The sequence below is a fragment of the Myodes glareolus genome, chromosome 26 (assembly GCF_982192425.1).
Source record: "Myodes glareolus chromosome 26, mMyoGla1.1, whole genome shotgun sequence".
Lineage (NCBI taxonomy): Eukaryota > Metazoa > Chordata > Mammalia > Rodentia > Cricetidae > Myodes > Myodes glareolus.
The window spans coordinates 8,684,437-8,710,138 of record NC_142051.1 but is presented as its reverse complement, the minus strand read 5'-3'; the positions used below and the strand labels follow the sequence as shown (position 1 = coordinate 8,710,138).

Sequence of the window (25,702 nt, the reverse complement as noted above, 5' to 3'; positions counted from 1 at the left end):
AGAGAAGCTTTTCCAATATAAGTTTCACTCATCGATGAAGGTTAATAAAACCACTGACAAATTTCATGGATCACGTATGCCCTTGACATTGTATGCCCAGGTGTTGCTTCAGGTATATCAGCTTCATCACCAGAACCTGTAACATTAGTCTAAACCCGAGTCAACAGGAAATGCTATGGGATCGACAGTCTCCAAAATCAGGAGGTACCGGAAAAAAAAAAAAAAAATAAGTGCCAGCTAAGAAAGTCTCAAAGAGGTTTGAAATAATAAATGTAATACATTGGTAGAGAAAGATTTTTTTTTTTTTTGCAGCTCCAACAAAGACCCTTTACTGAGAGCTCCTAAAACATCCAGTCCTTGATCTGAGCATGTTTCAACTCAGCTGACGGCTGATTTAGGTAAAGCTTCTCGGTGACAAGAGTGCTTCCCTTGATAATATCAAAACAAGTTCTCGACTCCTGAATGAGCATCCTCAGGGCCTCTGTCCCATCTTCTTCAGGGTTCGATTAAGCTCTTCAAATTTGTGAATCTGCCGGATAAAGAAATCCCCATAACGTCTGGCGACCTTGGTGTCTGCAATATGGATCATGTCCTTATCAATATAGAAGTCCACCTCCGAGGCTGACTGGAATTCGCCATCTAGGGCGGAAATGCCACTGGTCCACACCAGGTTCTTCATCTTGTGCTTGAAGACAAGCAGTTGGATGCGGAACTCCTGCTCTGTGAGGTCCAGGAAGCCAGCCAGCTTGGCCACAGGCATGGTGGTGTAGAGCTTGAGGAAGCTGCGGATGGTGGAGAGCTGTGCCTGCTGCTGCACTTTGTCAGAAAACACCTTCAGTTGCTGCAGGAAGGGCTCTTTGTGGTAGTTAGGATGCACATTGTTATAGTTGGGCACCACAGGTGACAGGAACTTGGGACAGGCATAGCTAAAAGGCTCCTCATAGACCTGGGGGTCGCCCTTCTGCATGCGCAGCATCTTGTCCCCGTATTTCTCTCGCAGTTGGAGGTGGATGCTCTCATCAATCCGCATGGGGTACATGGTGAGGGCAATGGCCAGCAGAGCATGCATCTGCTCGTTCTGCTTGTTAATCATTTCATACTTGTATGTGGTCCTCTGGAACATACTCTTGGTCCTCTGGATGTACAGGAGGATGTTGGCAAAGACCCGGATGGCATCCTGGTAGCGACGCATCATCAAATACGCAAAGTCAACATAATAGTATGTGGTGACCTGGCACAAAGGCACACGGGAATACATGCTCTTCTTGTTCAGCTCGATATTCTCCAGCACCTTGATAGCCTGGTAGTAATCCCCCAATAGGGAATGCAGGCGCAGAAGCCCCACCAGGCTGAAGTAGCCCAGCACCTTGTAGAGGGAGTGTCGTTCATACTCCCCAGCCACGCTTTCTGGGTCACCTCCACTAGTGTAGACCTCTAGCTGCCGGTTGATGTTGGATTTGTCTACCAGTGAATGAAGTACATTAAGGACACTGTGAACATTCCAGATTTTAGGGTTAGATCTAAGGAAGTCAATCTCCTCCTCGGACTTCTTGACAGTCTTGCAGCGGTACTGACTAAATGACTGGAACTGGTAGATGAACTCATCGATGATGTTCCAGAGCCACTGGTTGGGGAGTTCGAGAGGAGCAGGTCCATCAGCATTGAGGATGTAGTTGAAGAGATTGCAGTAGTTGTAATAGGATTCGAACCTCTGCTCTAAAGAGGGTACCCCACTGACTTTGGCATATATATGCCTGTAGTATAATTCTTTGTACAAAATTAGGAATACAGCATCGTTACCAACTTGGGGAGCGATGGCTTCCGCCTGAGGCCATGGTGTATTCTTGAAGAATCTTTCAGTTAGCTTAGTCCAGCTGTTCTCATAAATGTCCTGGATCTCATACACCTTCTGGTCAATGACATCACTGGAGACACAACTGGCCTGAAGCTCATACACTTTCTGGTCAATCAAATCTGAGACAGTCTTGTGGAAATACTGGATGAAGTTTTTGATCACTTCAGGAATCACCTGGTAGGTCTGCTGCTCATACTGCCATTCGTTTCGTAGGCAAGGTCCTGCTTCGGGTCTCCTGTGTGCAAATCATAGTCGCTGGGGTATGCATAGGGATCATATGCAGCCTCAGACTCGTAGTTATCAGCCGGGTAAGACATGGCTACCACGCTCCCGGTACAGAAAGAATTTTAAAACAGGAAATAATGTTGGGTAGGAACTAATTAACACTGAAGAAAGTATGAGTTTCACCTAATAATAACAAATCTAAAATATTTCATTAATTTAACCAACAAATAATGTGTCATACTAACACAAAGTATTTTAAGCAGAAAGAACCATGAGAGTGTCTACCAAGATGCTTGAAAAGACAAAGGTGCCTGCCTGCTGCTGAGCCTGGAAAACTCAATTCAAATACCAGGACCTGCATGTAGCAAGGAGAAAACAAATTCTCAAAAATTATCTTCGACCTCCACACTTGCATTATAATATAAGTGAACACACACACACACACACACACACACACACACACACACACACATGTCCATACTCAAAACAAAGGAATTAATAAGTAAATGGATTTATAGAGAACCATCTCAAGGTACAGAAATCTATTTCATCTCATATTTCTTTACTTTGAAGATCTGGACTTTGGTCTCAATGTAAAAACCTATTCTCATTTTTTCCACTTGCTGAATTCTGTCAGGACTGTGTCTAGATTTTAAATGGTGCTTTTAAGGTGATTCTTTTCCTACAGTTCCATTTTTTTAAAGCTCATTATACTGATGTTTTAGAAGCTAAGTCTTGGAAACTCAAGCAAAGAAAAGCAAGTCATCATCAGTGAGAGAAAGGATGAAGGAGTTTAGGCAGAAACTGATTTGTAAAAGTGTTATGACTGTTATGACACGTCTTTTTATTTATGTGTGTTCGAATGTACACAACACTCGGGGGCTTGGGTTCTGTGTTTCAAAGGAAGGATGTTCATGTACACATGATATGGTAATGTAACTTTAAACAGGTATAACTTTAGACAGAAAAGATATAACATTTCCACTTAGTTGTGTGTCTTCATGGTCAGGAGCGCACATCTGAGTGACACGGGAAGCCTGTGAGCTTTCAGAAATAAGCATGGGTAATTAGAGGGGACTCTGTGTTGCTTCTCCTTGGCAATAGGTATTTCACCACGAATAACTCCCACATCAAATATAGAGACTGCTTTAAACTTACTGGTGATTTGTAGAAATTAAGGAGCTATTCACTTAAAAAAAATTTAAAAGAAGCAACAACATAAGTATCAATCAATATATTTACTGAGATTGAATTGTTTAATTGAAACTTAATAGTTTGTTCTCACTGAATGACTTGTTTCCGTCATATAAAAATGAGTCAATTGATTACTTTCCTTGCAAATGGCTAGTTTTAGTAGTTTATTAGCTAATGTGATGCACTGAAATTTTACCTTTCACATAACATGCTTCAAGGAAACATATAACATTTTATGCTCTATTTTAAAACTTCAATCAATTAGTCATCTAGAATCATAGGGCTCCTACTTCCTGTAACTCTTTCCTCAGATTCCTTCTAGGGACACATCTTCTTTTTAAAAAAAGTATTTTATTTTATAATTTTATATCTATGTTGAAGTATGTACACACCACACACACACACACACACACACACACACACACACACACAAGTACATGGCAGCCAGAATAAGACATTGACTACCCCAGAGCTGCAGTTACAGACAATAGTGTGGTAGCTACTGCAAACTGGGCCTGGTACCTCTGCAAGAGCAGTGATGGCACTTAACTCCTGACCCATCTGTCCACCCACTAAGAAAGAATTTTCTCATATTCTTTCAATAAGAAATGACCTTCTTTAATCTAAAAACAACTAATTTAACGTATCATCTGATTTTTATTTCTTTGGTAACAAAAGCTATAAAAACAGACCCAGTTTTAATTTGATACTCTCTAAGGTCCTTTGTTCCCTTTATAGCAGCAATTTGTCAATAAAACTATTAACAATGTCTTACATAGAAATAAGTGCATGATTCATTAAAAATGAAAGGTGAAGGAGACCAGAGAGCTCTACAGGTTCTCATTAGTGCTGCGACACTGACTGAAAATCTGACTTTAGAAAACATTCCATGGAGCCAAAGCAAGAAAGAACTTTCCTAGGAAATGTCTCTCATTGCCACGTGGTCTTTCCCTTTGCAGTGCTGTGTGCACAATACAAGTGGTGGCATATGAACAATTATGGAGGGGAAATAAGCACATTCTGTTTCTTAGTATTTATTTATTTATTTTGTGTTTTTTTTTAAATTAGAGTTTCTCTGTAGATTTGAAGCCAGTATTGGAACAAATTCTTGTAGACCAGGCTGTCCTTGAACTCACAAAGATCCGAGTGCCTCTGTCTCCTGAGTGCTGGGATTAAATATGTATGCCACTATTGCCCAGCCCTTATTTTATTTTTTAAAACAATCTTTTTTCTTCTTTTACATACTAATCCCAGATCCCTCTGTCTCGCCTCCTCCCAATCTCACACCCCATTTTCCATTCACTCCACAGAGAGGATGAAGCCTCCCTTGGGGAGTCAACAGAATCTGTTACATCTCTTGAGGCAGGACCAAGGCCCTCTTTCCTGTATCTAGGCTGAGCAAGGCATCCCTACATAAGGAATGGGCTTCAAAAAACAAGTTTTTGCATTAGCGATAAATACTGGTTCCACAGCCAGTGGCTCCAGAAACTGTACAGGCCACATAACTTAAAGGAATCAAGATCATGATGGGAAAACCCACAGAAACTGCTGACCCAAGCTAGAGGAAGTTCACTTGCTCTGGATTGACAGCTGGGGAACCTACATAGGACCAAACTAGGACCTCTGAATGTGGATGGCTATTGTGTGACTTAGAGCATTTCCTATTTTTAATGAATAGTTCATTTTAAAGAGATCAGAAATTTTATTATAAACACACACTATTAAATGTTAATTTGTAATGTTTTAGCTTTTAAAAATTATGAAATGATGACATCATCTCCCCTTTCTCCTCCCCCGCAGTACTTCCCCTACACCCTGCTTGCTTTTTATACAATTGTTGACCTCATTTTTAACTAGTCATTACATTTACATATATTTACACACACACACACACACACACACAATATTATTGCAACCAGAACAATTAAGACACAGAATAACATGGTAAGATGGAAGGAGTAATAGCTCATGAGGCCATGGCCCTAGACAAAGAACTATAAACAACTGAACAAAGCTGAAGAGATTGATAAAAATTCTTGTCCAGAAAAGAGCACACCAACTGTTTATCCAGAGATCATCTGCATACCGATAACATTATAGAAACCTCTCTTTATATTTTTTATACCTCCCTCAAAATACTTAAGTCTTATTTGACTTTATTTAAGTGCTTATTTGACAAAATACTTATTTGATATTATTTGAATCATTTTGTATTCTCATTATAAAGCTCATTGATATTGCATGAACTCTAAGACTACATTTTGGTCCCTCCACGTTATCTTATACCTCACATTAGGTTTTGCTTTGTCTGAGAGATCTGAGTTTCCCATTAAGGATACCAGAATTCAATGAATAATCGCTGAATCCTCTATTTCATTTCTTTGTCCAGAGATTATTTTTAATATGTTCTCATTTCTTCTTAGACAAATACAATATATTGGTATCTGTTTTTCTCAGATAACTTTGTCACTGTTATCATAAAATCTTAGTTCCTACAGAGGATCAAAAATGCAATTTCCATAGTGTTTAGGCTGAGAAACTAAAAACATGATTGAAATAATATCTTTTGTGATTTATGACAGACTATATTCTAAGATAAAATAATAGCTATGATCACTGGAAAATTGGTGGACATAAATTGAGAACATTGGCTAAAAAATTCTATTGATGGGTGATTTATTTGAATTTTTGAAGATTCAAGTCATTGCTTAACACATACACTCTATATTTGCTTCATTTTCAGATGCTTATCCTTATTAAAATGCTTATTAAATGCTTAATCAAAAATTAATTTCATGTTGTTGCTTGGTATAAGAATTGCTTTCTTCCAAAATCTCAAAGAGATGTCATTAATCCATGGATGCTTCATGTTTTATAATTAAATCATTGTAAATAATATTTAATTTGGAATACTGATTATTAATATTAAATATTGTAAAACAAGTAAGTCTATATACTTATTTTCCAAAGCAACTTGTTCTATTTTTGTTTAACAAAATCATGATGGATACACCTTAAGTCATCAAAGGAATTCTTTGCCAAATATTTCCAATTGTTTTTAAATTGTAAATACATTTTAAATAATTAAATTAATTAAAATAAGTAAATAATTAGTATGTTTTTCTTCTATACTATGGATACATTTATATAAATAATGAGATGTAGAAACCTATCACTGTTCACATAGAAATGGCTATGTATATAGACAGATTTGGAATGATTAAGCTTATAAAATAGTGTATAATGGTTGTGAATTCAAATTTACGCTGTATCAATGGAGAAAAAAATACATAATTAGAGTTTTTAGTACATGCCAAGCATCTTTCATAGGCCCTGTATTTTGTCTTTAATGCTGTGGTAAGATGCTGTTCTACCTTACAAAAATTTTTCACGTGTATTGGCTTGGTAAAATGCTGGTTAGCCAGTAGCTAGACAGGAAGTATAGGTGTGGCAACCACACTAAGAGAATTCTAGGTATAGAAAAAGCTCAGTCAGCAATCACCAGGTGCAGAGAAAGCAAGATAAGCATGCTTCAGTGAGTAAGGTAGCCACATGGCTAAATTTAGATATGAATAATGGGCTAATTTAAGTTATAAAAGCTAGTTAATAATAAGCCTGAGCTAATAGGTCATCTAGTTTATAATCAATATAAGCCTCTGTGTATTTTGTTAGGACTAAATGGCTGCAAGACCAGGCAGGACAGAAATTTTTCTTTAATTTTAATGCAAAGATGGTCTATTTTTTATATATCTGATAAGAATAACAACCAGAAAATGAATACTTTGTCAAAATGATAAAGCAAAAAGACAATTTTGGTTTTAGTTTGTGTGTGAGTTGTGTGAGAAACTGTTCATTTACTTACCATCCTCAGAAGTAAATATAGTGCCTCTTGTGAAAATAGAATACATCATAGGATTGTTTTGGCTTTATAAAACAATAAATAATATATGTTAATATGCTAGATAAAAAATCTGAATTGCACAGAAGGCATGAATTCTTCCTCATCATTTTTATTATTTCTTTTTCTTATACCCATATTTAAAACTATTAATTACTGACTTTTATTATGAATAACATTTTTAAAAATACCAAATGTATGTCTAAAGTCAAAATATGTAGACATTAACATATGGGTGATTGGAAATATTTAGTTATTGGTATCCAAAATGCAATCTCTTTTGTTTTCCTTACAAAATGAAAATATTGCTTAAAATAATCATATATATTAATTCAAATTGCACATATGTTCTTATTCGTTTGAATGGGAAATGAGTCACAATGACATTCTTCTTGAAGGTGATGGTATGATGATGGGGAACACTCTGAAGCCTGGACTTCTGGACATGTGAGATGTGTGATAGAAAGTTCTAAGAGAAAATCTAAGGGATGGAAGCAATATTTTAATCATTTAAATACAGTGACTTAATCTTTTTTTCTCTTGCTTTTAATGGTCATCTTGAGTTAAAAATCACTATAGGAAATGAGTTTATAGGAATGTAAACCCATTTTGATAAACAGTGCTTTAGAGTTAATTGTGGTGGGTCTTTCTCTTGTCTTGTGTCAAGTCATGAAGACTTTCATGTTATCTTACAGCAAGGTTTGCAGAGCAGCAAGGTTTAAGGCAAACACTATTGAACCTTTCATTTTGTCAGAATTTATTTTGCTCACGCAATTACCAAAATTGCTTTTGTGGATTTATATTTCATTTTAATTGGAAGAAAATGAGTGGTGTCAGCTGAGATACAGATTGTGTTTTAAATTTGCTGACAAGGAAATATATCCTATTAGATATTTAAAGGGTTTACTTTTCAAATAGACTTGCATCTCGAATAAAATTTTTAAAATAAGTTGACTAAGTATTTAATACTAAATGTGTTTTTTTTAACTTCTCACTTTAATCAAAATGTTTGCAGTTTTACTTGAGAAAGAAAAAAATCATAGCCAGTACTTTAATTCTCATGACATTGTATTAGGATACAGCAGTTCATATTTTATCTTTGTACTAGGGAAATGTATATGAGTTCTATTGCAATCTAAGTAAGAAAAACATTCTGAATTTTCATTCCTCATATGATGCGGGAGAATTGTCGGTATTCTGTCAATTATATTTTAATAAAACGCTGATTGGCCATGCAGGCAGTATAGGTGGGAAAGCCAGACAGGAAGTAGGGGTGGAGCAAAGAGACTGGGAGTATTCTGGAAGCAGAAGCTCCCTCGCCACTCCTGCGCAGACCACCGAAGAGGCAACATGTAAGCTGTCACACTGAGAAGGGTACTGAGCCAATGTGGCTAACATAGATAAGGATAATGGGTTAATATATGTTATAAGAGTTAACAAGAAGCCTGACCTAATGGGTCAATCAGTTTATAACCTTATGAAGTCTTGTGAGTGATTTTCTTTGGACTTGCCAGTTGTGGGGTACTGGGCGGGACAGATACCCCAACAAGCCAGCCCCTCATGTTACACTCATATTATATTAAAGGAACTTATTTTTATTTTTAACATATATTTGATTTGGGTGAAATTAACGTCTATGTTTTGAAGAAACTACAATATGACATAAAGCCACTATTCTGTATGATTAGTTAAAAACACAGGACCAACCAATACGATGAAAGTAATTTACAAGTTTTGCTTTTGAGAAAGATGATGACATTTACTGATTGAATCACTCTTTGTGTTGTTGTCAAAGACCACCTTTCAACAGAGGCTCTAAGGCAAGAGCACTTATGCCTCTGTGCCCAACATATTGGTGGCCAGTTGAAATCCACTACATAAAAGTTAATACAAGAAAATCCCAGATGTCAACTTTTACCCCTGATTTCAAATTACTTACCTTGAACGGTTTACGGTAAGGTAATGAAAAGTATAAAATGGTGATAAAATCCCAAACAACCCAGGCTGTATCCAAGACTGTAGGTTGATCTCTGCAAATGGACAGCCAGGATTCATTGTTGAGCAGACACCTCACTGAATAGAAGATGCAGATGTGGAACTGGTGCTGACACAGAACTTTCACCCCTACATCCCAGATTCTTTGGGACAGGAGGTACTCTGCATATTATCAAAAGAGAAACATAAATAATAAGCCAGCCACAAACTATGGATCAACAATGATGCCATGCCTGCAAGCTAAGCTAAGCTAATGGAAATGGCTGTGGGAGTAAACAGCTAATAACTTATCTGACTTAAGGCCCGCTCCTCAAAGTGGAACCCATACACAACACTGCTTGGGTAGCCAAGAACCTGAGACTTGATAGCTTAGAGACACAGGACAAAACCAAACAATTTGTCAAGTTAAACAACAGCAACAAAATAGAAAAAGCAACAAAACAAAGAACAACAATAACAACAAAAACACAGGGATAAAATGCCTCCTAATGCTAGTCGGCTATACTCAGACATCACCACTGCCTTGTTCAGCAATCGTCAGAGAAGCTTCTCCCTGCAGAAGATGGGAGCAATTATATAGAGCCGCAGCCGTACATTATGCAGAAAGCGAGAGACCCTGGAACATTCTACCCTGAATGGGATGTCTTCTTTAAATCCAAGCCCTCAGAGAGCTCAGGAAACTTTGTGGAAGAGTAGGCAGAACGAGTGTAAGAGTCAGAGGAGCCAGAGAAGATGGAGGATGAGGAGAAAGCAGAAAACTCTAACCACACATGAACTAAGTGAGTATGAACTCACAAAGACTGATAAACATGTAAAGGGCCTGCACAGGTCTGCATCAGATCTTCTGTGTTTGCATTATGGCTTCCACCTTCATGTTTTTATGATATTTTTTGACTATGAATAAATGAGTCATGAGTCTTATTCTGGCCTTCTCTTGGGCTCTTTTCTTTCTGGTAGTTAGTCATGTTAAACTTTGCTTTATTACTCTATTGTTTGCAGTATTATATTTTACTTTGTTATATTTAAAAGATAAGTAAATGAGTGAATAATGAATTAAAACATAGATAATAGAGCAAAGGTTAACCACTTACTTGTGGTTGATAATTGCTAGAATAGTGAAAATGGGTTTTCTCCAAAGGGATGTAACTGGGTATATCAGCAACTCCAGGGCAGGTCTCATGTTCCGGAATAGCTGACCAACAAAGAATGGATTCTACACTGTTTGTTTGTTTGTTTTCTGTGCTTTCTATGGTTATTATTCTATTTTTATTTGGATAATATGATGTTTTGCTCTCTATGACCCATTGTTGCATTGAGTTTTTGTTTGCTTTTTGAGAAAGAACTTAAAGTTTAGTAGTTATGGATAAAGAAAGAATCTGGAGGGATTTTAGGAAAGGGAAGAATATGGTCAAAATTTATTTGAATTTAAGAATTGTTTAAGCAATAAATATACAATAGAAAGAAAAATAAAGGAATCATAGGAGACAAACATAAAATGAAAGTTGCTTCTTAAGTACAGAGACTGGGATAATATTCACAAAATTACCATACTATCTGAAGCAATCCATAATTCCATCGAAATACTAAAAATATTTGTTAGAGAAATAGGAGGAAAACTATCAAATGGTCATAGGGAATTTGTTCATTTGTGCTAATAGTTGGGGCTGGGTGATTTATGAAATATTACTTTATCCGTTAGATATTATGTCATCCCTTAGAGTATTGAAGGCTGTGAAGTCATGTAGCAAGATAGATGTAGGTGTTCTGCCCACCAAGATCTGCTGGCTATGCTTGTAGAAGGCAGAGGGGAAAGGGGAAAAAGACACTTTGGTGAGAACAGAGAAAAGGGCCTGCCAGCTCTCAAAGACTTTTGATCAACATTCTAGACCTGATCAGCAAAATTGAAACATAAACCGCAATTATTGAAAACATTTGTTAACTATGTAGCCATGTTAGGCAAAGCCTTAGTATCCAAGACAAGAAAATCTCTTACAACTCAACATTTCTAAAATAAGACAAATAATATGATTAAAACAAAGAACATCAGAGACTGTCCATAGAAGATGTAGATGGCCAACACACACACACACACACACACACACACACACACACACACTCACTCAGACATACACTAATAACCTCATACACACTCACATACATTTGCACACACACACTCTCTCTCGCTCACACACACACAAACACAAACACACATGGAAGTTTCCTCATTATAGCAAGTTGAACCAACAGAATATTGCCTCATATCTATTAGTAAATTTATGTATAAAAACATAGGCAAAAAGGTGGAAAAAATTTCTCATACTTTGTTATATAGATGTGGTAAGCCTAACATGAAAATCTACACAGAACCTTCTAAAAATCACAACTATCCTATGATCCACCAGTTCCATTTTCAGGTATATATCCATAGGGATCAAAGATTCCTGAAATAAAGTATATTACCCACTCTTTATTAAAATATTGGTCAAAATAACATAACAGCATATTCAGCTTAATGTTTTTGATACACAAATGTATAAAAATGTGCTGTACAATACAATACACAATAATATTATTCCATTGAGTAAAAGGTAGTCCTACCTATATTTCCTAGCAACATGTATGAATACATGACAAGAGAAACGAATCAATCAAACATTGAGAAATATGTCAGGATTCATCACTCAAAAGCCAGTTTGTGAAGGCCAAAAATAAGTGGCAGTTCTCATGTCCTAGAGGAGGGACAATTGGGAGATTGGTGGTCAGTAGGGGATTAAATATCTATTATGAAAGATGAACACATTCCAGAGTTCTTCTCTACAACCTTACAGCTGTCAATTAAGGATGCAGCATTGGATACTTAAACATCTATTAATAGAATAACTATCCTGCTAAGTGATTTACATAATGTTTCTTTAGTTATGTGTGCATAAATGAGCATTATCATAAGTGTTTGATCATGCCCCAATAAACTAAAATGCATACACTGAATATTTGTTTGATTTGCGTACCACTTGTAGGTAAATGAATCTCAAATAGAAAACCGGGCTAAGGAAAGATTTACAATGATTTTGAATTCCATGTGCTGTCTCTCTTAAGACACTCCATTGTTCTCAGGGGCAGTACAAACAGCTATCCTAAAATGATTAATAAAGATATGATTTTTAACGAGTATGTTACATATGTGTCTACATGTTTGTATTCGGTATCTCTGAAGTGTCTCAGTGTGTAGGCTATGTTAGCTGTATGTTATTTATGTGTATGTACTTATGTATGTGTATGTAAGTATGTATCTACTTGGTATCTGAGTAGTGTCTTAGTGTGCAGTCTATGCTAGCTATGAGACCCTCCTGTCTCAGCCTTCTCAGTGCCAGGTTTAAATATGTACAATACCAGGCTATTGCACTAGGTAATTTCTTGATGTTAAAGTTTTTTTAAGTGTTCTGTCTCACAGTCCTTCAAATATTGACCCAAAGTAAACAACATTGTCTTTGTGGTTCATATTTTAACTTTAAGAATTAAGGTAGCACTAGAGGAAAGCTAGCAATTTCAAAACATACTAACTAAAATATCATTTTTTTTCCTGAAACAAATAGTATACATATGCAGTTCTGTAAGCAACTACCACTTAAGTATTGCTTCTGACCTTCATCTTTCTACTGTAGCTGTGCAGAAGCTCTTACTACCTGAGCAGATGCCCAGGCTGTGGTATAGTTTTGATGCTCTGAAGGGAAACATGCTTATAAAATATAGATGGTGAGGCATAGGTAATAAAGAAGTCAACATGATGTTATAGCAAAGCATGACTCTAGCCAGAGAAGGTCCATATAGCCACGGTTACCCTGTAACCTCTAGAGAAATGTCATTGTGCCCAAATACTCATGGAGCTGGAATTACATATTAAATGACACAGCTCTCTTTTAATTTATCATTTTGTGAAATATTTATCACCTGCAATTCATCAATTATCAAACATACTTTCAGTGTTCATGCACTTGGTTCTCCTCTGTAAGAAGCCCTCTCTTTATGAACACTTGTTTTAAAATACGGTTCATTGATTGCTTTTCATTCTGGGAGAGTCCGTATCTTTGCCTGGTTGCATGCTCTCACAAAGATAATGCATTTCAGCTTTCTGTGAAGTCAGTCAAAGTGCCAGACATGAGACAGCTCTAGAAGGTGCTGACAGGTAATAAATTGACATATAACAAATCATTTCCTTGTGCAGAAATATCACCAAGAAGGATAATCTTTCTTTTTCAGGTACATGTTGACCTCAGGATTCTTTTCTCTAAGTGAAGTATGTCAGCCTAAGTACTGACTTCATTAATAAATCATAGACAGATAATTCAGGGTGCATATGTCATTAACAAGCTGAAACAAGACTTCTCTACACTGGGCATATGAAAAATTGATTGTTATATGGACAAGCCAAATGATCTAGAAAATATGTTCTATTCTCAAAATATATTCACATCATTGTTATTGTTTCAGTCCAGTGTGTTTTTCAGACAACAATTTATTTTTAAACTCTAAACTGAATAAGTCTTGCTTAAAACTGCCCCTACTTATGACAAGTCTCCAAAGATCTGAACATTTTCAAAAGGGAAAAAAATAGTATCTAACAAATTTAAAATTCTTGCTTTTCAGCTCAAAATAAAAGTAAAAAAGACAACAACAATTTGGAACCTATTCAAAATAAAAACACTTTAGGAAATATAACCCTATCAATAGTATATTTAACCAGCATGAATCTACTTATATCATTCAGATCCTATTTAATGTGACTAAGTATTCACCATTTCAATACATGAAAGAATTTCAAGGTCAAGTGTAGAGATATTTGCCCATGATTGTCTCTACTTACAGCATCATCCTGAATCCTTTTCATTTTAAAATCTGTTCATTTTTATTTTATGAGTGTTTTACCTGTTGTATGTATGTGCATACATTGCACGTGCATACATTGTAGCAAAACTTTCTTTTGGGCCACAAACCATCTTTCAAATAAAGACATGGGGATTTAATATTAGTTATTAATGATCAGCCTTAGCTTATGCCCATTTCTGTCTAGCTTTTTCTCTTAAAATAAAATTAACACTTTCTTCTTTATCTGTGTTTCCTCCATGGCTTTTTACCTTTCTTTCATTCTCTACGTCCTACTCTGCGTCTTACTGACTGGCCCCTGGCATCTCGCTGCTGTTCTTGTTAGTTTTCTCCTCTCTTCTGTTTTCCTGAGCTGAGCCTATAGTTCTCCTTCTATTTATTCTCTCTTCCCACCAGCCCTACCTATCCCTCTTCTGCCTAGACTTTTTATTAGATCAATTAGGCGCTTTAGTTAGGCAAGGTTAAACAGTAACACTTTTTTTTAACACAATTAAACAAATGCAACGTAAACAAATGTAACACATTTTTGCCTAGCTAAAGTAATATTACATAAAAACTTACAAAGGCCAGAAGGGCTCTCTTGTAGAGAGTCTATCTCCTAGAATTGGAGCTCCAGGCAGTCTATCATTCCCAGTGGGGGCCTGGAACTGAGCTGCTTTCTCTAGAAAGAGCTGCAAATGCTTTTAACCACCGAACAGTCTTTCCAGTCCTCGTCTTGGGTTCTTTACACTAAAAATTAATGCGTTTATTTTTCTCACCACAGGTGTATCTTGTCATATTAGACTTACTGTACATGTTCTACCCCGCTAAGAAGCATCTGCCAATCATGAGCTATTTTATGGCAATGATATTTTTGGTTGTTCCCTACCTGATTGTGTTTATTATCATGAACTTTCTAGTACCTCAATTTTGTCAGCTCTTTATAGTAATTGGACATGAAAACCTTCCAACAGCTTTATGTGAAAAGCCTTCAAGTTACATCTATTCATCAAAATAACACCGTGTTTTGTGTTAGTATAAAATACCTTTCTCTCCTTGTATCATAATCAGAGACAGGGACGTTATAGGAGATGAGGCTTCACTCTTAGAAGAAAACACTTCTTCAGACTCTTCAAATGGTTTGGAGGTAGTCTAGATTTGCATGAGCAGCTCAGGGGCAATAGTCAAAGACTGAGATTGGAAAAAAGGCAAGGTTTCATCTAAGAAACACCAAATAGGTATTAACCTTGGAATTTAATCAAGGATTGTTTGTAGAATTTTAATGTTCTGTTTGTATTTGCAACACTTGTTGATTTAGTTAAAAAAATCAACAAATGAAATTTATCTTCAGGATTTAAACAGAAATCCTGGACAGACATGAAGATAGAGTTATCTGTGGATAATACTCTTAATGCACTCTGAAAACTGGAGAATTCAAACTGGTTCTTAAACATTTTTCTCAGTTTAAACACACACAAGAAGAGAACAAATACGAATAGGAAGCAGCTATAATTTTGTTTCTAAGGAGACTTATGCTCTATTGTTTCTAATATAAGAGATAAGAAAAATATTCTTTTCATCTAGCTTTGAATCTTAACTGTGCTCTTAAACACAGAGAAACCTGTGTCACAGTTTAGTTATTCAAATAATTGTGAAACATAATCTAATTATACTTTTCTTATAATATGTTCATTTTGCATGTTTGGATCTTGTGGCATTTTCTTTATAGTATATGCTTTGATATTTCTTAATATGATACGAAAATCTACAGTGAGACTGACCAACTGATGCAAAATTGTGACTCTAAGCTTCAAGAATCCTCATGTACTACCAGGAGCTAGACTGAAGGTTGCTCCTCTAAGGCAATAAACATGAATAAAACCCCAATAATGTACAATAGGCATGACATTTTATTTTTGACTCTGTGATTCAGGAGAAGAGTTTTAGAGGTTCATAGATGTTAGAATAAAAAAACATTATTATTCTGAAGGCCAATATGACATAAACACATAAAAAATTCTTGCATTTAAAATGCTACCAAAATCTATTAAAAGCAAAACATGTAAATGTACACGTATACCCGTTTATATGCATATAGTATTAATGCTTGCATCTTAGATATGAACGATTTTGTCAATTTTAAAATATTACCACAGATTCTATTTATCACCTGGATTATGGCTGACCACAGACAATAGCTTCCTAATCTGTAGTCTACTGGAACTGAGAATACAGTTTTTCTTGCAATCTCTTTTAAAATTTACCTACAATATCAAAATATTACTCTCTGATGTGGGGTTGATGAAGATCTTCTCCCATTCAGTAGGTTGCATTTTTGTCTTAATGACTTTGTCCTTTGCTTTACAGAAGCTTCTCAGTTTCAGAAGGTCCCATTTATTCATTATTGTTCTTATTGTCCATGCTACTGGGGTAATAGGATCACTTCACATAGGAAGTGATCTCCTGTGCCTATGTATTGCAGACAACTTCCCACTTTCTCTTCTATTAGGTTTACTGTGGTTGGATTTATAATGATGTCTTTAATTCATTTGGACTTGAGTTTTGTGCATGGTGATAGATAAGGATCTATTTTCATTCTTCTACAGTTTGACATCCAGTTGTGCCAGCACCATTTGTTAAAGGTGCTTTCTTCCACTGTATAGTTTTAGCTTCTTTGTCAAAAATCAGGTGTTCGTAGGTTTGTGGATTAATATTCAGGTCTTCAATTCAATTCCATGGTCAACATCTCTGTTTTTATGCCAATACCAAGCTGTTTTCATAACTGTATCTCTGTAATAGAGTTTGATGTCAGGGATGGTAATGTCTCCGGAAGTTCCTTTATTGTATAAGATTGTTTTGGCTATCCTGTTTGTTTGTTTTTTTTCATATAAAGTTGATTATTGTTCTCTCAAGGTCTTTGACTAATTTTGTTGGAATTTAATGGGGATTGCATTGAATCTATAGATTGCCTTTGGTAGAATTGCCATTTTTACTATGGATTTTACTATTGGATTCTACCAATCCAAGACCATGGGAGATCCTTCCATTTTCTGGTATCCTCTTCAATTTCTTTCTTCAAAGACTTAAAGTTTTTGTCAAGTAGATCTTTCACTCCCTTGGTTAGTGTTACCCAAAGATACTACATGCCATTTGTGGCTACTGTGAAAGGTATTGTTTCTCTGATTTCCCTCTCTGCTTCTTTATCCTTTGTGTATAGGAGGGACATATTCAAATTCCTTAGCTATCAGGGAAATGCAAATCAAAACAACTTTGAGATACCATCTTACACCTGTCAGAATGACTAAAATCAAAACACCAATGCTAGAGAGGATGTAGAGTAAGAGGAACACTCATCCATTGCTGGTGGGAATGTAACCTTGTGCAACCACTTGGGAAATCACTGTGGTAGTTTCTCATAAAATTGGAAGTCAACCTACATCAGGATCTAACAATACCGCTCTTGGAATATACCCAAGAGATGTCCAATAATACTACAAAAGCATTTGTTCAACTATGTTCATAGCAGCATTATTTGTAATAGTCATAACATTTAAACAATCTATGATGTAGGTGGGCCTTCTGTTATGTGTTATTTTTATTGGTTAATAAAGAGACAGCCTTGGCCTTTTGATAGGACAGAAAATTAGGAAGGCCAAGTAAGCAGAACAGAATGCTGGGAAGAGGGCAATGAGGCAGACACCATGGAGCCAGCCACCAGGTCAGACATGCTGAATTTTTCCCGATAAGCCACCACCTCGTGGTGCTACACAGAATATTAGAAATGGGTTAATCCAGATGTAAGAGTTAGCCAGTAACTAACTCTCTAGAGATAATGGACCAGGCAGTGTTTAAATGAATACAATTTGTGTGTTATTATTTCTGGGGCTAAGCTAGCTGTGCAGGAGCCGGCCGGGATGAAAAGCAGGTCTGCCCGCAGCTCCTTACTACAGAATGTCTGCAGGGCCTAGGCAGTCTGAATTGGCCTTGTCCTATAGTCAGACTGATGTGTCTCTGGAATATCACCAAAGAACCTTTGTCAGGTGATGGATGGAGATAGAGACAGAGACCCACATTGGAGCACTCAACTGAGCTCCCAAGGTCCAGCTGAAGAGCAGCAGGAGGGAAAATATGACCAAGGAAGTCAGGACCATGAGGGGTTGGTCCACCCACTGAGACAGTGTGCTTGAACTAATGGGAGCTCATCAAATCCAGCAGGACTGGGAACAATCCAACATAGGATCAAACTGGACTCTCTGAATGTGGCTGACAATTGGGGCAGACTGAGAAGCCAATGATAATGGCACTGGGATTTGTCTCTACTGCATGTACTGACTGTTTGGGATCCTAGTCTATTTGGATGCATACCTTCCTAAGCATGAATGGAGGGGGAAGGGCCTTGGACTTCCCACAGGGCAGGGTACCCTGCCCTCTCTTAGGACTGGAGTGGGAGGGGGGCAGGAAGAATGGAGGAGAGGGAGGGAAGTGGGAGGAGGGAAGGACGTGGAAATTTTTATTGGTATTATTTATAAAGTAATTAAAAATAAAAATGCAAAAAAAAGGATAAAGAAAGAAAAAGACAAGATTTCCTGAGTAAATTGTGAGCATGGGGACATTGGGGGAAGGTTGAAGAAAGGAGGGGAGAGGCAGGGAGGGGAGCAGAGAAAAATGTAGAGCTCAATAAAATTAACAAAAAGTTAATGCATTAAATAATAGAAAAACTATTACTCTCATAGAGCTATGTAAATAGAAGTATGGTTATCAGCTAAGTTCTTAGAACAATGAAAAACATCATACAAAAAATAAGAATATGGTCCAAAAGACTGATGATACCAAACATTGGGGAAGATGTGGAGAAACAGGGCTTCTTCTCCATCTCTGAGAATAAATACATTAGAGAACAGCAGAATGCTTCATATTTATTACAAAGCCTTTATCATTTAACCCAGGATTTCTGTATCTCTGTAACCTGTCAAATAAATATAAAATATGCATCCATATCAGCATCATTTATAATAGCCCCAAACTGGAAACAGTCTACCTGTCAACTGGTGAAGTGATAAACAGACAGAACAGAATCTTACAGCACAGAAGGGCACCACAAAGAAATGCTACAATCTGGGTGGACTTCTTAATCATTTATCTCAGTATACACAAACGGGACACATTATCTGGAACAAAATTCCAGGTGAGAGCTTTTAGCGAAGCATGCATTTTCTTAAACCTCAAATAAGAGCACTAATGTATGCTTTTCTGAGGTTGCAAAGAAAGTCAAACAAGGAGAGAGAATTAAAATGGGGGAACTCGGTGGAAAGATTTTGCAACTGAGTTGTGATGCTGTCTTTTACACCTCCTCACATATGTTGACATCACTGAACCGAACACATTCAGTTCGTGGATTTTATGATATGAAAAACTTAATCAAGCTGCTTCCAAAATGATGCCACAGTCTCATGGTCCTTTATCTTATAGTATGTTGCCAATATCTAGGGTTTCTGATTTTTTATTTTTTATTACTCTAATTCATTTTACAAATGAATTCTACTCATTTCTAAATAATTCTCTAACTCACAAGGAACGTGGCATCCTTTCAGTACAAAATCATCCAATATAATGTCGTGACCTCTGACCTGGTGCATTATTACACAGCAGTGTTTTCTGAATACAATCCACAACTGTTATTCTAGTGATTTGGTGTGATGCAATGGAGTTGATTAAAACATAAAAGAGGCAGGCAGCACAATGTACTTTCACATTTTAGCATATGAAGATAAACCAATCTGCACACCACCAGAGACGCTGAACAAAGTTGCAGAAACAAAGTAGGCATAGATTTTTCAGATGCAAAGTCTTTCTTTCCCTTTTGTGACTTCTCTTTGGCTCTACTGTGCTGAGCCTTTAATTTTTTTTTCTCAAACACTCTCTAAATGTCGTTATTTGTTCCCGTGATGGATTAAAGATCCTGTCATCTGTTATAAAATATTTATATTAGAATCTCAAGGAAGACATTTAGTCACTGAAAAGCTGATAATAACTCAGAGTGTCTGTTTAATGTGCCGTTTTTAGAAAATCACTGACAGATTTGATTAGCTGTAAATGAGAAGAAAACAAAGCTCAAGATATGTATTTTGTGTGGTCAGCAGCTTTGCTCAGAGGACACATTTACTGTGCTCTTTCAAGGGTATAGAAGGTCTAGGGAGTTTATTTTCAAATCTTAACAACAAGGCCATCTATCGCTATTGCCTCTGTATTCATGTTAAAATAACATCTGATAATAATGGTCTTCTCATGTTAAAATAACAAGTCATAGAAACTTGGTTTCTCATATTGAAAGATTTTTCAAACATCTAGTTTAGAAATTATAAAATCAATTGTGGATTTTTTCTGCAGTGTTGAGCACTGCTAAACATAATTTTACAACATTGCAATAAATTTTCCCCTACACTAGTGTTAGGAACTTCTTAACAAGTAAACTTATAATGATCTCAATTACTTAAAAATAGTTAATTTCTGTCTTTTTAAAATTATAATACGAAGGCATGTCTTATTTTCTTTTTACTTTCCTACTTTTATAATCCCTTTATTCATATGAGTAAGTTCCTAAAAGTTCTTCAAACACAAACAAATTTGAAACAAAACAAACCATACTTAGTGCCAATAATTCTGTGTTTACATTTGTTGTTGATGTTTTTGACAAGTAATTCAAAGGCATGAAAATTTAAATCCATTGAAACATTAGTCTATAATTAGAGATCGGTAATATATCACATTTTACTACAATACTTGCATAGTCATACATAAAATGTACTTGAAAGAGTGAAAGTTTTAAGATTTTATTCTATTACTGATATTTTCCATCATATATCAAATCGTATGCCTCAGTTTTGTCATCATTTTGATGTGAATGTGTACATCAGAAAATGATAGTGATTGATATTTATTTTGACTTTTATTCAAAGCTTCATTTCTGTGCACCCTTATCCAAATAGGTAAGAGATGGCAATTCATTCTGCATCTGAGGTAGAGTAAGTCTAGAGTCAGTAATAAGCCCTGCGATTCAGTGTAGCTGACATTAGACCCCTTAGTTACTGGCCACAGCTGTTAGTATTCCTATTATCATTATTTATTAATTACTTTTTCTTTATTATTTATATATTAAATATGAAAGATAAACTTTTAGCTTTTAAGAGATTATTCTATTTTTAAGTTAGCATGTTCTTTCCTAAGTTCTTAATGGGTGCCATATTTTTGTGGTAAAGCTTTTTTATTTAGTAATATTTATTTAGAATTTATAATGTTAAAAGCACAAACATATTGCTAACTCAAAATTTATCTGATTATAATGTATATTCTTCAGTGTTCAATAATTATTTCCTCGGAACTGAAACAATCTCTTCTGGAGAGAGGGTGGAAAATCATCAGATTTCCCGCTGTAAACAAATAAATTTACAAGACCATCCATGTTACTGTTGGCTTTTCAATATCGCAGGTGCTTTTGAATTGTTTATGCACATATAACCCTTTAACTACACTCTAAGTAACCTCAATAAACTCAGTGCTTTACCAAGAGACATCTAGGTGAAATAATTTCTTTGGTACCATATCACAACTAGAGACATTTTTCCAGGAAAAGTCCCACAGCAGTGGAAGACTTAAATTAGGAAATAGCATTCAGAGAGAAAATTCATATTGTGTTTGACTGTGTTATTTATGCTATTGAAAATGCATTCAAAGTGGTGGTTTTGGTACAAGATTAGTAGATCTCCCTCAAGTATTTACCTAGTGGGTTGAATCCCTCAAATACAAAATGAATGATTCAGTTAAAAGTATCACTAGTAATTATCCCAGCTTTCTAAGAAATACCAGTGTTCACTAAGGCAAAAAGATGACTTATTCAGTCATCTCTTTTCCAGGTCAAAGTATCCAACCCTTGTTAAAATTCCTGCTCCACTATGTAGGATTATAATAAGATGTCACTCTGTGAAATTTGGCAACACATGAAATCGCCACAGGGAATCTCACAGATTAAAGAGCAGTCTTTGCTTAATATCTTTGTTCCCTCAACAGAGCTGTAGGACTAATTGATAAATTGGATTACTGACAAAAGCCACACATTTTGATATGAAATTAGAAGACCCTGGATAAAATGTAACCTATATTTCTGTTCAAGTCTATATCCAAGATATCTGACAGCTGTGAAATTTAAGGGTTCACTTTCAATAACAAATCTAATAACTGGAAAATAGTTTTACATGTTCAATCAATTATTCTGTGATTTTATAGTTGAAATAAAAATGTTTAATAATCATCATCATTTATACCCTGGTGAAGATCAAATATTGGTATGTTTTTTCCTTCCTAGAAAAGCTCTTAAAAGGGAAAACTTCAAGAGAGGGCAAAAAAGAAAAAAAGGAACAGCCAGTGTATGTGAAGCAAAAGCATATCTCCCGGATTTGACATAGACATGAAACTCATGTACTAACTGTAGCTGTGATGATTGACACACACAAGCTGTAGAAGGCTGGGTCAGTCAACATTTCATCATCACTTCTCTTAAAGGAATACTGGCAATTAATGTTGGAGAAGGGGGTCATTTTCTTCAGTGCTGTAGTCATGCCTATGTTATCCTCCCTTCAGTAAATGATCTCTCCCCGCACTCAGGCAGGGGACTTTAATTAAACTCAGTTGGTTACACCAAAAGGAGGCAAAAAAGTGAAGATGGTGCTTGCTGGGATAAGGAAGGAGGATGATTGAGGGGAATAAGGAGTAAAAATGTCTAAAATTCAATATTTAATTTATACAACTATAAAAATTATACAGTAATACATTAATCAATCAATATAGAGTGATGAATACAGCTCAATTTTTGCTGTGAAATAGATATCATAGTCACTCTCAAAAGTTATTCCATGAACCAATGCTCAGAACTATACCATGACCAGGCCTAAACTCTATACCTATTCTCAAACTCAATGCCAGAAACTCCTCACCAGGTACTCATTTTTAGGTTGGTCTCTGCCATTACAGAATCCAACCTCCAAGTACAGACACCTCAACAAGTCTACTTTATTCGTCCTAGGCTCCTGACTCTGAAATACAGAACTAAATGCCAAACCTATCATCCTTGCAAAATAAACATTGTGATAGATCTTGTTTTTAATACTTCATCTCCTAAGCCTAAGGGAACACGTTACAAACTCCAAGAGCTTCTGAATAGGCTGCTTGCTCAGGGTATCTAACTGAACCCAATATTTATAGACTGTAGTCAGTGTTTCGTGGTTTTTTTTTGTCTTTTTTTAAATTGAATTTTATTGTGATTTTCAAATAGATGCCATATGCATGGCGTTAAAAAGGAACAAAATAAAATGTCAGTAACTGGTCAAAGAGAGAGATGCAGTGACTGAATGATAAGTAACTTCATGTAATTATCTTACTTGCACTGAAAGATAAAGGAAAAAATTGGCATACTAAAAAAAAAAATGAAAAAAATAAGCCCAACAAAACAAAAAGATTAACAAAGAGTTGAATAGTTCCATAGACAACATCAACCTGAAAAGACAGATTAGCTCTGGTACTATGTGCCAAGAGCATGACATCAAGCCAAGTTCAATTGTATAGAGTCAAAAATGTGCACGTTCTCAAAAACAAAGTTAAATTCTATTTTGAGAGGGAGGAGATAAGGAACCAAAGCCACAAAACACCTTTTAGAGAGAATTGTAATTCTTTTCTATTATTGCTGTTAATACACTAGTGTGCATAATTTATTAATTGAAACTCATCATAGATATATAGATATATGTATATACAGGAAAGGACATAAGAGGTGTATGTTCAGAACTATTTACAATGCTGGCACCCGTGGACAATCAAGAAACATACGTGACATAGACAAAAGCAACTAGTGTCAATGATGCACTAAGAGCTAAATGGCCAACTAAGAATACGTCTGTTTTTCAGGAATGGGGAAAGGTAAGGACAACCCTGCATGAACATAGATGAAATAAACATGAGATCTGTCCTATTGAATTTCTGAGGGATTTCTTCAGTTTAAGTAGAAGAAAAGTCATTACAAACATGAAAATACACAAAAGTGAAAAGGTCATTATAAAAATAAGAATACGGACATAGAAAATCCTAACCTGGCAATGATGTTACATGGGTCATCTCTAATTATAGAAAGAAAGTTAATTGTCAATGCTTTAAAATTATTAGAGCTGTAGTAAATTGTTAATGGATAAATAATAAGTGAAATATTTAAGTTATTACAACAACACTTTGTTTTATGCACATGGAGGTAAATAAATAAATGTTTTTGTGTGTAAAGGTAAATTTTTATAGATTGAAGTAGACCAGTTTATGTATAAAATTTTTACTTATGTCTCACAGTAACACTTCATGGAACTACAAAGGTTTTAAAAGTTATAATTAAAATATATTATTGATACTTTTGGAGATGGCTCAGCAGGTAAAGTTATTAATTGCTAAGCCTAAGAAAATGAGTTTGATCTCAAGACCCTTGTGATAAATGTACTGACTCTTCTATAATTTGTCCTCTGATCAAGCACACATGTGCTATGACATTCCTGAATCAACAATACACAAAAAAATAATAAATATTTATATTATGTAATAAACATTTTTCTTATTTATTTATTTATTTTTAAATTTATTTATTTATTAAAAATTTCCACCTCCTCCCCCCTTCTTTTTTCTTCTCCCTCCCCCACCCCCTCCCTCTCCAGTCCTAAGGGCAGTCAGGGTTCCCTGTCCTGTGGGAAGTCCAAGGTCCTCCCCGTTCCATCCAGGTCTACGAAGGTGAGCATCCTAACAAACCAGGCTCCCACAAAGCCAGTCCATGCAGTAGGATCAAAACCCAGTGCCACTATCCGTGGCTTCTCAGTCAGCCTTCATTGACAGTCACATTCAGAGAGTCCGGTTTGATCACATGCTCCGTCAGTCCCAGACCAGCTGGCCTTGGGGAGCCCCCATTAGAAGAATAGTTAAAGAAGGTGTGAAACATATATACTTTAGAGTTTTACTCAGTGGTAAAAAACAATGACATCTTGAATTTTGCATGCAAATGGATGGAAATAGAAAACGCTTTACTGGGTGAGATAATCCAGACCCAAAAAGATGAATATGTTATGTACTCACTCATAATTGGATTCTAGTCATAAATAAAGGACATTGAGCCTATAATTCATGATCCTAGAGAAGCTAAATAAGAAGGTGAACCCAAAGAAAATCATATAGTTATCTTCCTGGATATAGGAAGTAGACAAGATTGCCAAGCAAAAGTTGGGTGCATGAGAGTGGGGTGGGGTGGGTGTAAGGGGAGATGGGTAGAGAGACAGGAGAAGGGGAGGATTGGGGAGAGCTTGGGGGAATGGGATGGGTGGGATGGAGGAAGGGTGGATATGCGAGCAGGGAAGTAAATATCTTAAACATTATTTTTAAATTACCAAATCAAAAAGGAAGACAATAAAACAGGTAAGAAAGCACAACAAATCATCTTTCATTTTTATACTTATAAATGGCTTAAATTATCTATACAAAACCACAAAAAATTACAGGATGTGTTACGAAATAGAAACCAACTTTGGAGAGCTAAGTAATGTTTAACTTAGACATTTTCAATGGGACAGTGTTGTGAACAAGGAAATACACATTCATAATAA

The 25,702-nt window shown here is 35.9% G+C and overlaps 1 pseudogene; it reads right to left on the bottom strand.

Moving 5' to 3' along the window:
• Positions 1 to 403: 403 nt before the first annotated feature.
• On the bottom strand, positions 404 to 2,180 carry LOC125389943 (eukaryotic translation initiation factor 3 subunit L pseudogene; annotated as a pseudogene).
• Between the last annotated feature and the right edge of the window lie 23,522 nt (positions 2,181 to 25,702).